Source organism: Macaca nemestrina, chromosome 17 (assembly GCF_043159975.1).
Source record: "Macaca nemestrina isolate mMacNem1 chromosome 17, mMacNem.hap1, whole genome shotgun sequence".
Lineage (NCBI taxonomy): Eukaryota > Metazoa > Chordata > Mammalia > Primates > Cercopithecidae > Macaca > Macaca nemestrina.
Genome location: NC_092141.1, coordinates 65933292 through 65950033, shown reverse-complemented (window position 1 = coordinate 65950033; position 16742 = coordinate 65933292). Strand labels below are relative to the sequence as shown.

Below are 16742 nucleotides of genomic sequence, written 5' to 3'. Positions count from 1 at the left end.
TATTTTTAGTAGAGACGGGGTTTCACTGTGTTGGCCAGGCTGGTCTCGAACTCCTGATCTTGTGATCCGCCCGACTTGGCCTGAATATATATTTATTTATTTAATTTTTAGGATGATGTCTCTGGCAGCCAGTGGAAGAATAGGATACAGTAAGGAGAGAATTATCAGGTGATTAAGGCAGAGGCCCAAGGGACAGAAACTGCAGCATTTAGCCAAGAGGAATTTGGCAGGACATGGAGAAAGGCCAGTGTCTGGGTTGAAGAGAATTTTTGCAGGTCAAACCGATAGTCTCAGAGGTAGATTTTATGAGTTACTGGTGGGGAGGCCAATGAGGGAAACAGAGGCCAGCTCCTGAGAAGTCAGGGCAGGGTTTGAATGAATGGAACAAAGCTATGGGACATAAAGCCCCAAAACCTGGTATATTTCTGAATATCTCTGTGATCTTGAAAATGTCATATTATGTTTGCTTTAGTTTTCTATCAGCGGATAATATGGCCTCTCCTATCTGCTACTCATGATTGTGAGAAACGAGGCAGGGAGTGTATAAGGTGTGTAAGTGCTTTGTAAGCAGTAAATCACTAAACAAGTCCTAGACCCTATGTTATCAGGGAGGAAGTTAATGGCATGGGATAGCGCAGTTACAAGAGAATATAGGTGGAGATGAGGGATATCTGTCCTGTGGTGTAGATAAACAGTCTAATCAATACACACACACTCTACAGGTTAAATACAGCAATTTCCACATTGGGCTGTGTCTACCAGAGGGCAATAGGAGGTTCTCAATTCCCAGCACCAGTGACCCTATGAATTGCCCTGTAGGTGCCTCTGTCCCTCGTTGGATATGAGATGGTATGAATGGTCTGAATCTGTAGACGTTAGACGGGTTTCAGGTATCTGGAGAACCATGTGAGTGAAAGCTTGTGCTGTTTCTGGGGCTAGAATCTAGTCTCCTTCAAACACTCAGAAGGATCTGTGACTCCCTTCAAAGGTTAAGAGTCATTGATTTTTCTCACTACAAATTAATAAGAATAGCTATCCCTGGGGAGAAGGAATGATGGGGGTAGGGAAAGATTTTCATTTAAAAATTTTTACCTTTCTGAACGGTCTGCATTTTCTAAACAGGAACATGTATTAGTTTCATTGAAAAAAAAAATGTCAGGGGTTATCTGAGCAGTGAGATAATGGGTCCTTTATAGATTTTTGTCTTTATACCGGTTCGTATTAAACAAACACAAATATTAATAACATATTTTTAAAGACCCTAAAAAAATAAAAATTAAAAACCCTGATAGTATCAGCACATACACAGAAATCACTCCATTATGCAAAGTTCATTCTCTATTATGAAAGGCAAAATGTCTACATTTCCTATGAACCACTGGCTTCAATTCAGCAAAACTTGCATACCAAGTAGGCAAGGTGGAAACGAAAAAGGCGGAACATTTCATGTATTTCAATTCAGACGCATAAAAATGTCAAGCCCTACACGTATCAACTTTCGTATACACCGTCTTCTGCATTCGCCTGTACCGGCCAATGGGCTAGCTGGTCGGAGTTTGATGCTTGAAGTGATGGAACGGAGGACGGGGTTAAATCTACTATTTCTCCCCACGCACTCTAGTATTTACTCTATTTCCACGTCATGTTTCCGGGTGTGTGTGTCCCTGCTCACGCAGAAACTGAAGTTCAAAGCAGGCGGAGTCACTTATGTTCTTTTTGTTGTCCCCAGAACCCAATTCAGGTGTTGGGTCCCCAGAGGATCTGGAGATACCTGGGGACTGTCTAACTGGCTGATTCCCACGTGGTAAGAGGCTCTCAATCTCGCCACCACGTGGTGCCAAGGGCCGGGAAAAGGGAGAGCGGACAGGAGGGAGCTGTATCAGGGGCATTTAAAGTGCCTTGACGTCACGCACTGCCAGGAACTCAGCTGAGTTTTCAGCAGGACATTCCGGTCATCTTCCCTCCCTCCCCCCGGGCTTCTGTGCCCAAGTCCTCGGCTCTTCCCTCGCTGTGGCGGAGGGAGGAGCACCGAACTGTCGGAACAGCCAGCACAGGGGCGTATCAGTCTTCTCTTGGCTCCGCCCTTTCTCCTAGCTGCTCTCTTCATTGGTCAGTGGGCGGGGCTTTGTCGGTACCGCACACGCACTGGGACCTCTGGGTGGCCGAGCGAAATGGCCGTTCATGAATTATGCATGACGGCGTGCCTCGGCCAGGCTGGGGCTGGGCGGGGATTGGCTGAAGGGGCTGTAATTCAGCGGTTTCCGGAGCTGCGGCGGCGTAGACCGGGAGGGGGAGCCGGGGGTTCCGACGTAGCAGCCGAGGGAACAAGCCCCAACCGGATCTTGGACAGGCACCCCGGCTCGGCGCTGTCTCTCCCCCTCGGCTCGGATAAGCCCTCCGGCCTGAGGGAGCCCCGTCGCCCGCCCCCGGCGCACGCGCAGCCCCGGCCTCTCGGCCTCTGCTGGAGAAACAGGTGAAGGGGGTGCAGGGTGGGGCCGTCGGGGAGGCCTGGGGACCTGGGGGCGCCGCCGCGGTTGGGGGCCTCTGGGACCTTGGGGATTTTGTGATGGACGCTGCAGTGGGGCGGGGAGAGATGAGGAGACGCGGAGGGTCGCCCTGAGGGAAGACTCTTCGGGATGACAGGAGCCGGAAGGGACTCGGGGCGCTGGAGGGAAGTTTCGTTCTTCGGAGAAACAGTGAGAACGCGCCCGAGGGGGCACCGTGGGGCGAGGGCGCACTCGGCTGCGGCGGCAGGAGTGAGGGACAGTCCCCCGATTTCCTGCTCCCTGGAGCCCTGGGGACGTTCCGGCCGCCGGAGCGACTGTCACGCCGGCGGGGATCACCGGCGCGGGTGGGGGTCGGAAAGCGCCTCCTCCCCGCCTGGCCGGCGGCTCCCTCTGAGCCACTTCCTCCGCTTGCCCTGTTCCCGCTCCTTCAGGAGCCAGCTGTGCCCTTCTGGAGGCAGGAATAGGTGTGTCTGTCCCCTGCAGCCTCACGGGCTGGCTGGTCGCGGGTAGGCTTTATTGCATAAGAATCAAGTTTCCTGTAGGGAAATTGACAGACCGGTACTCTTTCTAAATTCCCTCCCATCTTTTTCTAGGTTAAACTATGCTCCCCTCACGCCCCCGCCATGTAAAAAAGAGGGGAAAAAAAGACAAAATCCCCGTCAACCCGTCAAGCCAGCTCTAGAGAGAGAAATAAATCTCTTGGCAATGTTCTTTTCCAAATACCTGGTAAAGTCGGCCAGAAGATAAATAATTGAGCCATTGCGTTTACTGGATTGTGGTGTTGCTTAATTGCATAGGACGGAATGAACCAATCGAGAGTGGGAGTTCTGTGTCTCAGAGCCAAGATCTTGGGTAAATGCAGAGGAGAGGGAAACAAAGACAGGCTGGCCTTGACAAAACCATGTGTGCTAAGTTTACCTGCATTTAGGGGGGTGTGGTTGCACTGAAGTTAACAAGATTCAAACCGTCGCCCAAGTTGGTATTTCCATGTTTGATACACATCACCCTGTGCCATATCAGGTCGTTGTAAGTGTGGTGACAAAATCAGTGGTTAGTCATTGTTTTTTGTTAAAAATGTGTATAGTGTGTACCTGCTGGTCTTACTGTATGTGCAACTAAAGGTTTACGTAGTCTGTGCATGGGTTGTAAATTTTTGGCTGGCTGTGCTGATAAAGCATTGGGCTTGAATAAAGCAAAGCAGAAAATCATCTCAATCTTTTATATGTGGATTTAGACTGTGCTATGACTTGATTCAGCCAGTTTTCTATTTTATTTTATATTAAATATGTCTGTGTTCTCTGAGTCAGCACATTTATTTCCTTATTACATGTTCCAGACGGGAGTGCGAGCCCAGTTTTTGTTCAGTTTGCACAGTGGGATGGGGAAACAAGTCTGGAATTTAAAAACAAAAAATGTTTTAGAGGTTGGAGCCTTGATTTTAGTCTCTGTATTAGCACATCCATCACAAAGAACCATTAGTAAATTCATGAATCTTTTGTTTTTTATGTAGTTCATTTGGGAAGAATAATCACTTAAAAATATCCACAGTGCCAGGCATGGTGGTGCACACCTCTGATCCCAGTTACTTGAAAGCTGAGGCCGGAGGATTCCTTGAGTCCAGGAGTTGAGTCTGGTCTGGGCAACATGGTGAGAGGCCAGGAATTGGGTCTAGAGTCTAGTCTAGGCAACATAATGAGAACCCGTCTCTAAGAAAGAAAGGAAAGGAAAGGAGGAAGAAAGGAAAGAAAAAGAAATACCCACAGCACAGTTATGAATTGACCCACAAAGGACTTGTGAGGTAGGTAGTTCACATAACAATTACTCTAATATTGTAGATAAGAAAATTGAGGCCAAAGGATCAAGACACTTGCCCAAGGCGGCAGAGTGCCATAGTGGTGGAATTTGTGCCGCCTTCTGTATATTTTGTGAAAAGTATCAGTGAAATTCTTTTTTTTTTTTTTTTTGAGACAGAGTCTTGCTCTGTTGCCTAGGCTGGAGTGCAGTGGCGCAATCTTGGCTCACTGTAACCTCTGCCTCCTGGGTTCAAGTGATTCTCCTGCCTCAGCCTCCCAAGTAGCTGGGACTACAGTTGCGCACCACCACGCCCGGCTAATTTTTGTATTTTTAGTAGAGACTAGGGTTTTACCATATTGGCTAGGCTGGTCTTGAACTCCTGACCTCGTGAGCCGCCCGCCTCCGTCTCCCGAAGTGCTAGGATTACAGGTGTGAGCCACCGCACCCAGTATCAGTGAAATTCTAACATATATCTGAACAGTAAAATACCACCAACAGGCTGAAAGACTTTATGGGAGGTAAATATTCAATAAACACGTGAAAAAAGAAATACAAATGGAGCTTGCTTAGATTATTTTTCTACCTAATTGCTATGTCTAACTTGGGAAGTGAGGAACTGTTTTTGGTCAGCATAATTTACCATCAGAATTCAGCTATTTACTAATGAAAAGAAATACTAATCGCGGTTTATTTTAGATTAAGGACAGTCATGACCTAAATGTCATTTAAACCAGAGTGCATTGTGGCTTGATCAGTGGTCATTTCTGTCTCTAGAAAGTTGCTTTAACCACCCTGCCTCTACGTGTCTCTTGACATTCAGATGTGAGATGGCGTAGAGGTGGTGACCAACTTTCCAGACACCTTTTTAGCTTATGGTTTTCTTAGGTGATGTGCAAATCAATAAATATATACTTTTTTTTTTTTTTGAGTTGGAGTTGCACTCTGTCACCCAGGCTGGAGTGCTGTGGTATGATCTTGGCTCGCTGTAACCTCCTTCTCCCAGGTTCAAGTGATTCTTGCACCTCAGCCTCCTGAATAGCTGGGATTACAGGTGCCCGCCACTACGCCCAGCTAGCTTACTTTTTGTATTTTTAATAGAGATGGGGTTTCACTATGTTGACTAGGCTGGTCTCAAACTTCTGACCTCAAGAGATCTGCCCACCTCAGCCTCCCAAAGTGCTGGGATTACAGGCATGAGCCACCTTGCCTGGCCAACAAATATATACCTTTTGCAACGTTGTCAGAGTTGCTATGAAGAATAAGTTGTATCTTGTTCACAGAAATTTCAGTCTACTCGGGGAGTTGATAAATGTTTTAACCATCCAGTGTAACATCTTGTCAGCAAAGAGATGGTGAGACTTTACTGTTGCGCTAACAAGGTAGCTGTTCTACATAAAAGAATATACAGTACAGATGTAGAACATTTCTGTTATCATAGCATGTTCTATTGGACAGTGCTACTGCTGAATGCTGCAGGTCCTCAGAGAAAGGAGAGGTTATGAGGCCTGGAGTTGTCTAGAAAGTCTTTTTGCCAAAGGAGTGATTTCAACTGGGTCCCAAATAATGGGTGGAATTTGATAGGTGTAAATAATTTGTGGTGGTTTATGCCTGTAATCCCAGCACTTTGGGAGGCTGAGGCAGGAGGATTGCTTGAGCCCAGGAGTTTGAGACCAGCTTGGGCAACATGGTGAAACCTCCTCTTCACTAAAAATTAAAAAAATAAGCCAGGCCTGGTGGCGTGGGCCTATAGTCCCAGCTACTGGTGAGACTAAGGTGGGAGGATCACCCGAGCCCGGGTGGTTGAGGCTGCAGTGAGCTGTGATCCCGCTGCCACACTCTAGCCTGGGCTACAGAGTAAGACCCTAGCTCCAAAAAAAAAAAAAAAAAGATTCCTGGTAGCCCAGTAGACTAGGAGGGTAAGTAGGGGAGAAGTGATTACTTATAAAAGACATTGAATGCAAGACCAAGGAATTTCAGTTCTGTTCTTTTGTAGGGGAAGCTTTTAAAACTTTGGAGGCAAAGCACTGATCTTTAATCATAGAGTGCCTACTATGTGTCAGGCACAGACCTGATTGCCTGATGCTAGTTAATTTGTACAAAGTAAATCAGTGCATATGCCCTCTGCCCTAGGGAAGTTATTAACTGGAGTCCGACATTGTACAAAGGTAAGTGTCCTGATTAATTTGATTTGGTACTTTGGGTGAAAAAAGCATAGTGTGCTTAAGTGCAGAAGTGTTTTTTGAGGATTTTTGATTGTAGCTGGGATTACAGGCCCACGCCACCAGGCCTGGCTTAGTTTTTAAATTTTTAGTGGAGAGGGGGTTTCACCATGTTGCCCAAGCTGGTCTCAAACTCCTGGACTCAAGCAATCCTCAGCCTCCCAAAGTGCTGGGATTACAGGCATAAGCCACTCATATTTTATGTATTTTGCATTTAAAAATTTCACCATAACTTTTGGGTCATTTATAAAAACCACTGAAAGAGTACTTGAGGGACATACCCAAATCCTGAAGGACTTCTGGTGTTCTGGAGCAGCCTCAGTGAGATCCAGGAGGATGACATTGCTGGGCTGGCCCAGACCTTATTGATTATGGTGGAAAGAATTAATATTGTGGTTATATACTCTTTGTTAGACACCTTGGCTTACAAGATGTAAGCGTAAAGTGTAGTGCACTTTAGTCAGTATGGCCACATGGTCCTTTGGTGGTAAATTGTTTGAGGTGCCTCCAGTTTTTTGTTTTTTTTTTTTTGCGATGGAGTCTCGCTCTGTCGTCCAGGCTGGAGTGCAGTGGCCGGATCTCAGCTCACTGCAAGCTCTGCCTCCCGGGTTTATGCCATTCTCCTGCCTCAGCCTCCCGAGTAGCTGGGACTACAGGCGCCCACCACCTCGCCCGGCTAGTTTTTTTGTATTTTTTAGTAGAGACGGGGTTTCACCACGTTAGCCAGGATAGTCACGATCTCCTGACCTCCTGATCCGCCTGTTTCGGCCTCCCAAAGTGCTGGGATTAGTGTCTCCAGTTTTTAAAAGGGATAGCATATCAGGCCAGGAGCAGTGGCTCATGCCTATAATCCCAGCACTTTGGAAGGCCGAGGCAAGAGGATTGCTTGAGCCTAGGAGTTCGAGACCAGCCTGGGCAACATAGCGAGATCACTTTGTTTCTTTTTTTTTTTTTTTTTTGAGACGGAGTCTTGCTCTGTGCCCCAGGCTGGAGTGCAGTGGCGCGATCTCGGCTCACTGCAAGCTCCGCCTCCCCGGGTTCACACCATTCTCCTGCCTCAGCCTCCCGAGTAGCTGGGACTACAGGCGCCCGCCACCTCGCCCAGCTAATTTTCTTGTATTTTTAGTAGAGACGGGGTTTCACCGTGTTAGCCAGGATGGTCTCGATCTCCTGACCTCGTGATCCGCCCGTCTCGGCCTCCCAAAGTGCTGGGATTACAGGCTTGAGCCACCGCGCCCGGCCCACTTTGTTTCTTTTAAAAAAAAAAAAAAAAAAGAGCAAAAACAGGCCGGGCATGGTGGCTGACGCCTGGAGTCCCAGCACTTTGTGAGGCAGAGGTGAGCGGATCACTAGAGGTCAGGAGTTTGAGACCAGCCTGGCCAACATAGTGAAACCCCGTCTCTACTAAAAATACAAAAATTAGCCAGGTGTGGTGGCTCACGCCTGTAGTCCCAGCTACTCTGGAGGCTGAGCCAGGAGCATTGCTTGAACCTGGGAGGTGGAGGCTGCAGTGAGCTGAGATCCTGCCACTGCACTCCAGCCTGGGCGACAGAGTGAGACATTCTATCTGACAGTGCTACACTGAATGCTACATGTCTTCAGAGGAAGGAGAGGTTATGAGGCCTGGGAATAACATATGGAAGAATGAATTTCTATTGTGGTCAGTTCTCATTTGTCATATTAGGATTACCGCAACTCTTTAATTCAGATCAGCAAACATATTGAGAGTCAGGTATTGCATCAGGCATGATCCAAGGATAATGAAACATTGTCCGTTTTCATGAAACTGGAGATGTTGCAGGGACCAAAGTGTGTCTTGTGCCAGTATGGAAGTAGGACAGGGGAGATGACAGGGCAGTGAGTGGTTCAAGACTCAGGCTCTGAAGTCAAACAGATCTGGGACTGAATCCTGGATCTGCCACTTCCTAGTAAGAACCTGAGCCTCTGTTTTCTTATCTGTAAAAGAGGATGATAACAGTACTTATCTTGTAGGTACTGTTTTTTTTTTTTTTTTTGGAGACAGAGTCTCGCTCTGTCGCTCAGGCTGGAGTGCAGTGGCCGGATCTCTGCTCACTGCAAGCTCCGCCTCCCGGGTTCACGCCATTCTCCTGCCTCAGCCTCCCGAGTAGCTGGGACTACAGGCGCCCGCCATCTCGCCCGGCTAGTTTTTTGTATTTTTTTTAGTAGAGACGGGGTTTCACCGTGTTAGCCAGGATGGTCTCGATCTCCTGACCTCGTGATCCGCCCGTCTCGGCCTCCGAAAGTACTGGGATTACAGGCTTGAGCCACCGCGCCCGGCCTTTTTTTTTTTTTTTTTGAGACGGAGTCTCGCTCTGTCGCCCAGGCTGGAGTGCAGTGGCCGGATTTCAGCTCACTGCAAGCTCTGCCTTCCGGGTTTACGCCATTCTCCTGCCTCAGCCTCCCGAGTAGCTGGGACTACAGGCGCCCGCCACCGCGCCCGGCTAATTTTTTTTATTTTTAGTAGAGACGGGGTTTCACTGTGGTCTCGATCTCCTGACCTTGTGATCCGCCCGCCTCGGCCTCCCAAAGTGCTGGGATTACAGGCTTGAGCCACCGCGCCCGGCCTAGTTTTTTGTATTTTTAAGTAGAGACAGGGTTTCACCGTTTTAGCCAGGATGGGCTCGGTCTCCTGACCTCGTGATCCGCCCATCTCGGCCTCCCAAAGTGCTGGGATGACAGGCTTGAGCCACCGCACCCGGCCATCTTGTAGGTACTGTTGATGATTCAGTACGATAATGTGGATAAAATGCTTAGCATAGTGCCTGGCACATAAGAGCTCTGTAAATCTTAAGTTCTTATTAAATATCCAAGAAAAGAAATTAATTCTCTTCAGGAGTGAGAGAAAGTCATCATTATTGAGGGGCTTTATCAGATGGGAAAACCTGAATAGGGTTTTGTAGGATGAATAGGAACTCTTTCCACAAAGTTGCGTTATAAATAGTTGCATTCAAGGCTGAAGGAACATGAGTGTGCAGAGGCTTAAAACAGCCTTGTGTCGGCCGGGCGTGGTGGCTCATGCCTGAAATCCCAGCACTTTGGGAGGCTGAGGCAGGCGGATCACGAGGTCAGGAGATTGAGACCATCCTGGCTAACACGGTGAAACCCCGTCTCTACTGAAAAATACAAAAAAATTAGCCAGGCGTGGCGCGGGCCCGCCTGTAGTCCCAGCTACTCAGGAGGCTGAGAATGGCGTGAACCCGGGAGGCGGAGCTTGCAGTGAGCCGAGATCACGCCACTGCACTCCAGCCTGGGCGACAGAGCGAGACTCCATCTCAAACAAAACAAAACAAAACAAAAAAAACAGCCTTGTGTGTTTAGGGAGCTATAAGTAGAAGTTCTTAATTTAGGAGAACCAAACCAAGGGGGAAAGGAGGCCAAGGAACCACAGTTCTTATCCCTTTTCTGTTAATAATTGGGTTTAAATATCATTAAGTTATTTTGTCCTTTTTTGAAAAGTAATAACATGCTATCATAAAAAAATAAAGACTTGAAGAAATATAAAATGTGTGTTTTACATGTATCCTGTTAATTGGCTTGGTTTTATTCTCCAGATTTTTTGCAGCCCTTTCTGTTTACCAGGTTATCTTGGACATATCTATTCCAAATTCCTTTTAACAGCCCAGCAAAAGAATATTAAGGAAGGTAAATCTGCCCCTACAAGACAATAATGTTTGGATGATCTGGCTTTCCTTCCTGCTACCCCCAGCCTTGAGAATAAATGACCTTGCTCATCACTGACCTTTTACCTGACCTTTGAATTTTTAACTGCATCAGCCAAATAACTTATATTTTTAGTCTTCCTAAGGTGATTGCTATTGTAGTTTTGAAACACTTGGTTGTTATGTTTGAGGGTTTCATGGTCCAGAATTACCACAGCAGTTAAAAGAGTAGACCATCAGGTCAGACCTCTTGGGCTTTAATCCCAGCTCTGCCTTCTCTTAGACCTTGGGCCTATTGCTTTCACTTCTCTGGGTTTCAGTTTCTCTATCCACAATTGTGGAAAGGAGGTTCACTTGTAGAGTACTTGAGAGGATGAAGCAAGATGATGCATATCAAGTACTTTGCATAGTGCCGGGCAGATAGGTAACGTTCAAGTGCTAATAGTTACTATTATTACTATTTATTTTTTGAGACAGGATGTCACTCTGTCATCTCGGCTGGAGTGCAGTGGCGAGATCACAGCTCATTGCAGCCTTGACCTCCCAGGCTCAAGTGATCTTTCTGCCTCAGCCTCCGGGGTAGCTGGGGATACAGGCGTGTGCTACCACCCTCAGCTAATTTTTAAATTTTTATTTATTTATTTATTTTGAGACGGAGTCTCGCTCTGTCGCCCAGGCTGGAGTGCAGTGGCGTGATCTCACTCACTGCAAGCCCTGCCTCTCGGGTTCATGCCATTCTCCTGCCTCAGCCTCCCGAGTAGCTGGGACTACAGGCGCCCACCACCATGCTTGGCTAATTTTTTTTGTATTTTTAGTAGATATGGGTTTCACCATGTTAGCCAGGATGGTCTCCATCTCCTGACCTGCCTCCGCCTCCCAAAGTGCTGGGATTACAGGCATGAGCCACCACGCCCAGCCTAATTTTTTAATTTTTTTTTTTTTTTTTTTTTTTTTGAGACGGAGTCTCGCTCTGTCACCCGGGCTGGAGTGCAGTGGCCGGATCTCAGCTCACTACAAGCTCTGCCTCCCAGGTTTACGCCATTCTCCTGCCTCAGCCTCCCAAATAGCTGGGACTACAGGCGCCCGCCACCTCGCCCGGCTAGTTTTTTGTATTTTTAGTAGAGACGGGGGTTTCACCGTGTTAGCCAGGCTGGTCTCGATCTCCTGACCTCGTGATCCGCCCGTCTCGGCCTCCCAAAGTGCTGGGATTACAGGCTTGAGCCACCGTGCCCGGCCTAATTTTTTAATTTTTTTGAGTCAGGATCTCGTCATGTTGCCCAGGCTGAATTACTCTTATTAAAAACTATAATATCAGTCCGGGTGCGGTGGCTCATGCCTGTAATCCCAGCACTTTGGGAGCCTGAGGCGGGTGGATCACCTTATATCAGGAGTTCAAGACCAGCCTGCCCAACAGAGTGAGACACCGTCTCTACTAAGAAATATAAAAATTAGCCAGTTATGGTGGTGGGCACCTGTAATCCCAGCTACTCGGGAGACTGAGGTAGGATAATCGCTTGAACCTGGGAGGCAGAGGTTGCAGTGAGCCGAGATCATGCCACTGCACTCCAGCCTGGGTAACAGAGTGAGACTCTGTCTCAAAACAAAAAACAAAAAGCATAATTAGGGTGGTAATGCTGATACATAGGGGCAGGTGGAATAAAACATAATTAGGAGACTGGGCACAGTGGCTCATGCCTGTAATTCCAGCTCTTTGGGAGGCCGAGGTGGGTGGATCACCTGAGGTCAGGAGTTCAAGACCAGCCTGCCCAACATAGTGAGACCCCGTCTCTACTAAAAATATAAAATTTAGTCGGTTGTGGTGGCAGACGCCTGTAGTCCCAGTCACTCGGGAGGCTGAGACAGGAGAATCGCTTTTGAACCCAGCAGATGGGGGTTGCAGTGAGCTGAGATCACACCACTGCACTCCAACCTGGGCGACACAGCGAGGTTCTGTGTCAAAAACAGAAAACGAAAAACAAAAAACTGTCATATCAAAAACTAAAATAAAATTGTAATATCTGTTAGATATTACAAAGTCAGGCAAATTATGATCCATGGCAGCCACTAATGACCCAAAGGAGAGAAAGAATAATTGGCAGATTATTAACCTAATGGGAAAAAAACTGAATGAATAGAGATGGTGGATTTACATTCTGTTAGATGAAATTGAGGCTGTCATATAAAAGGAATAGGTAAGGCAAAGTGTTTCCTGTTTACACAAATGCCCTTTTGATAAATCTCTGTATCGTCCATAGTCCATGATTACCTCTCACTTATTTTAAGTAATATTTAACACATTAAAAATGGATTACCACCCAAGGAATTGCTCCTGCACAGAAAGTGCAGGTAGTATTGAAGATATGAGGGGAAGAGGAATGATTAGAGTTGGCTGTGTCTCAGGAAGAAGCCAACAGGAGGAACCTTATTTTGAGTCAGGTAAGGAAGGTAGGAGTGAGGAGGCATCCCAAGTGGCCGGATATGAAGCTGGGAGCTGATTGCTGCACATTACTCAGCTGAATTAAATGTGCCCTCACATCTGTGTGTGTGTGTACATGCAAATGTACGTGTGTATGAGGTAGTTGGAGGGGTAGACCTTTATATTCCTGTCCTGTAACTTTCCTTTGCAAACTAATCTATATTCAGAATAGTGTTGCAGTTAAGAACCACCCAGCTTGTCCATGAAACAGGTTCTCTCACCCTATCTCCCCAGTTTTAGAGAAGGCAGGAAAGAAAAGGCAGTGCTTTTCTTTTGTCCTGGCTGTATGCGGCGGGGCAGGAAGAAGCCAGCAGAGCTTGAAAGAGAAAGTAAACCTTCTGGGAAATAAACGGCTTGGCTTCCCTACTGTGGAGGAGGAGTGCAAATTATTAGGGGGATGTTTGGGTAGTTTTTGTAGAAGCCATTTCTGAAAACTGATTTGGATTAGCGAAGGTAAACCCAATTTAGGAAAACCCTGCCCAATCTGGTGTCAGCCACCTGTTTCCCGCTTTGTTTGACTGATGTGATTAGTTTGTGGTATTCTGACCTCTCATTCTTATTATGAGAGTTGGAAGATTTGAGTGTGAACTTGAGCACCTGCTTCAGTGAAAGCTTCCTAAAATGCATGTTTTTCACATTTTTTTCTCATCTTCATTTTGTTTTGCTTTTTAGCAAACACTTTTTCTGAGAGAATCTAAAAGCATTAGACTTTTCTTGTTTTCCCCTTCTCCTCCCACAATGTAATCTTGCAAACCCAGTGTTAGCTGTGTAATTGTCTCTCCCATGAACCAAACAAAGTGCAATGTTGCATTGAGTTAGCATTAAAATAGTTGGCCTTTGACTTTTTTTCTACTTGTGATTTAGACATAATAAAACTTCATCTCTGACTTTCTTTGACAAATCAGTTTTGCATTTGGGCCTCTTTTCATCAGTATATTTAGGGAAAGCACATTTATTGAAACATTAACCAAAATAAAACATAATTAGGAGGCTGGGAGTGATGGCTCACGCCTGTAATCCCAGCACTTTGGGAGGCCAAGGCGTGTGGATCACTTGAGGTCAGGAGTTCAAGACCAGCCTTGCCAACATGGTGAAATCCTGTCTCTGCTGAAAATACAAAAAACTAGCTGGGTGTGGTGACACGTACCTGTAATCCCAGCTATTCTGGAGGCTAAAGCACGAGAATCGCTTGAATCTGGGAGGCAGAGGTTGCAGTGAGTCGAGATCTTGCCACTGCACTCCAGCCTGGGCAACAGAGATTCCGTCTCAAACAAACAACCAAAAAACTAAAACAAGCATAATTAGGGTCGTAATGCTTATACATAGGGGCAGGTGGAATAATTGAAGCATTCTGGAGCCAGAAATAATCAATTGATTAAGAATAATCTCACCGGGTGCGGTGGCTCACGCCTGTAATCCCAGTACTTTGGAAGGCTGAGGCGGGTGGATCACCTGAGGTCAGGAGTTCGAGACCAGCCTGACCAAGCTAGTGAAACCCCATTTCTACTAAAAATACAAAAATTAGCCAGGGGTGGTGGCGGGTGCCTGTAATCTCAGCTACTTGGGAGTCCAAGGCAGGAGAATCACTTGAACCCGGGAGGCGGAGGTTGCAGTGAGCCGAGATTGTGCCATTGCACTCCAGCCTGGGAAATGAGCGAAACTCTGTCTCAAAAAAAAAAAAAAAAAAAGAAAAAAGGAATAATTAATACTCATTCTTAATCCCATGTGTTATTTTCCATTTCTGTTCTAATGAATAAATGAGTGGATTGCGTGTGGCTAGAGGCATATGAGACACTTGAGGGTCATAATTACGGTATTGAAGAGTCCTAGTTCATAGAACCACCTGAAATTTCTGGTTCTCAAATGTGGTGCAGGATTTTGACAGTAGGGGAGGTTGTGTGTGTGATGGGTACAGGAGGTGTATGGGAATCTCTGTACTTTCTACTCAATTTTGCTGTGAACCTAAAACTGCTCTAAAAAAGAAAGTTTATTGTGCAGGCATGGTGGCTCACGCCTGTAATCCCAGCACTTTGTGAGGCCAAGGCAGGCGGATCACGAGGTCAGGAGATGGAGACCATCCTGGCTAACACGGTGAAACCCTGTCTCTACTAAAAATACAATAAATTAGCTGGGCGTGGTGGCAGGCACCTGTAGTCCCAGCTACTTGGGAGGCCGAGGCAGGAGAATGGTGTGAACCCAGGAGGTGGAGCTTGGCAGTGAGCTAAAATCGCGCTATTGCACTCCAGCGTGGGCTACAGAGCAAGACTCCATCTCAAAAAAAAAAAAAAAATCAAGCCTGTAATCCCAGCACTTTGGGAGGCCGAGACGGGCGGATCACGAGGTCAGGAGATCGAGACCATCCTGGCTAACACAGTGAAACCCCGTCTCTACTAAAAATACAAAAACTTAGCCGGGCGAGGTGGCAGGCGCCTGTAGTCCCAGCTATTCGGGAGGCTGAGGCAGGAGAATGGCGTGAACCCGGGAGGCGGAGCTTGCAGTGAGCCGAGATCGCGCCACTGCACTCCAGCCTGGGCGACAGAGCGAGACTCCGTCTCAAAAAAAAAAAAAAAAAAAAAAAAAAAAAAAAAAAAAATTCCTGTTTCTGTAGAAATATCCCAGGTCAGCAGTGCCCCATAGATTCCATGGATGGTTACCCTAAGTTTTCCAATGGGAGTACATACCTCTATACCCAGTGAGAATATTTTCTGAGTAATGGGAATGAGACTGGAGACGGAGGGTAGAGAAGATCCATACAGTCTTTGGGTTAAACTTTTTCCCCTTTGCCTAGGAAAGATTAATGCTAATCTTAGCCACAGATTTGTAGTAAGAATGTATCAGTTTTGTCATTCAGTTCTAGACTCCAGTTTTGTTTATTGTAATACCAATATTTTAGAGTACATTTTCAAATGAATCAGTACAAAAGATGTGTAGTAAGTGGAAAATTAGTCTGCACCTTATCCTTGGAACTCTTTCCCAGGGGCAGCTAGTTACCTACTATTTATTTTTCCTGAGTTACTTCATGTGTATGCATGCAAACATGTTATTCTCTGGGTGTTTTCTTCCTTCCATAGATAGCAGCAAATACACCAAACTGTATTTTGCTTTTTGTCACTTTATCTTAGAGAATACTTAATGCGAATACATGTATATATACCTCATGTTTAAAAAGTCTACATAATAAAATTAGCCAGGCATGGTAGTGTGTGCCTGTGATCCCAGCTACTCAGGAGGCTGAGGTGGAAGAATCACTTGAACCCTGGAGGCGGAGGTTGCATTGAGCTGAGATCATACCACTGCACTCCAGCCTGGGCGACAGAGCAAGATTCTGTCTAAAAAAAAAACACCCAAAAAACTACATAGTAGTATTCTAGGCTATGGGTATCATAAATTTGATTTCCTAATGATAGGCATAGATGATTTGCCTGGGTGGCAAATTAAGAGTTGGCTGTGTCTCAGGAAGAAGCCAACAGGAACCTTATTTTAAGTCAGGTTCCAAAGACAGAAACATTGTTGCAGTGAATATTCTGACATTTGTTTTTGCGCTTATATGAATAAATCTGTACACGTATATTTTTAATGTTTTAATCATAATGTGTATACTATTTGGAAATGTGGCTTTTTAGTTAACAGAGTGCATGTTTTACCCCATTGCACTTAAACAGTAACCTGGGGACAATTAAATGAATCTGTCACTTGGACAGGCAGGAATTGTACCCCCCACAAATCCAGAAACCCCCCCATTTTTTTTTTTTTTTTTTGAGACAGAGTCTCACTGCAAGCTCGGCCTCCTGAGTTCATGCCATTCTCCTGCCTCAGCCTCCCGAGTAGCTGGGACTACAGGCGCCCATCACAACGCCCGGCTAATTTGTTGTATTTTTAGTAGAGGCGGGGTTTCACTGTGTTAGCCAGGATGGTCTCCACCTCCTGACCTTGTGATCCGCCCAACTTGGCCTCCCAAAGTGCTGGAATTACAGGTGTGAGCGAGCCACCGCGCCCGGCCGGGTTTTTTTTTTTTTTGAGATGGAGTCTTGCTCTGTTGCCAGGTTGGAGTGCAACAGCGTGATCT

The 16742-nt window shown here is 46.4% G+C and overlaps 1 protein-coding gene across 12 annotated transcripts in view; it reads left to right on the top strand.

Moving 5' to 3' along the window:
- Positions 1-2285: 2285 nt before the first annotated feature.
- LOC105472413 (signal transducer and activator of transcription 3) overlaps positions 2286-16742 on the top strand; it is an 86938-nt gene continuing 72481 nt past the window's right edge. For 4 of the 12 annotated variants that reach the window (XM_071083159.1, XM_071083161.1, XM_071083158.1 and 1 more), the window contains exon 1: positions 2287-2473. The gene's annotated coding sequence lies outside the window, so the exon portion shown is untranslated. Of the gene's footprint in view, positions 2474-16742 lie in introns of all 12 variants that reach the window. The other 8 variants (XM_071083167.1, XM_071083165.1, XM_071083166.1 and 5 more) reach the window with 3 other exon arrangements.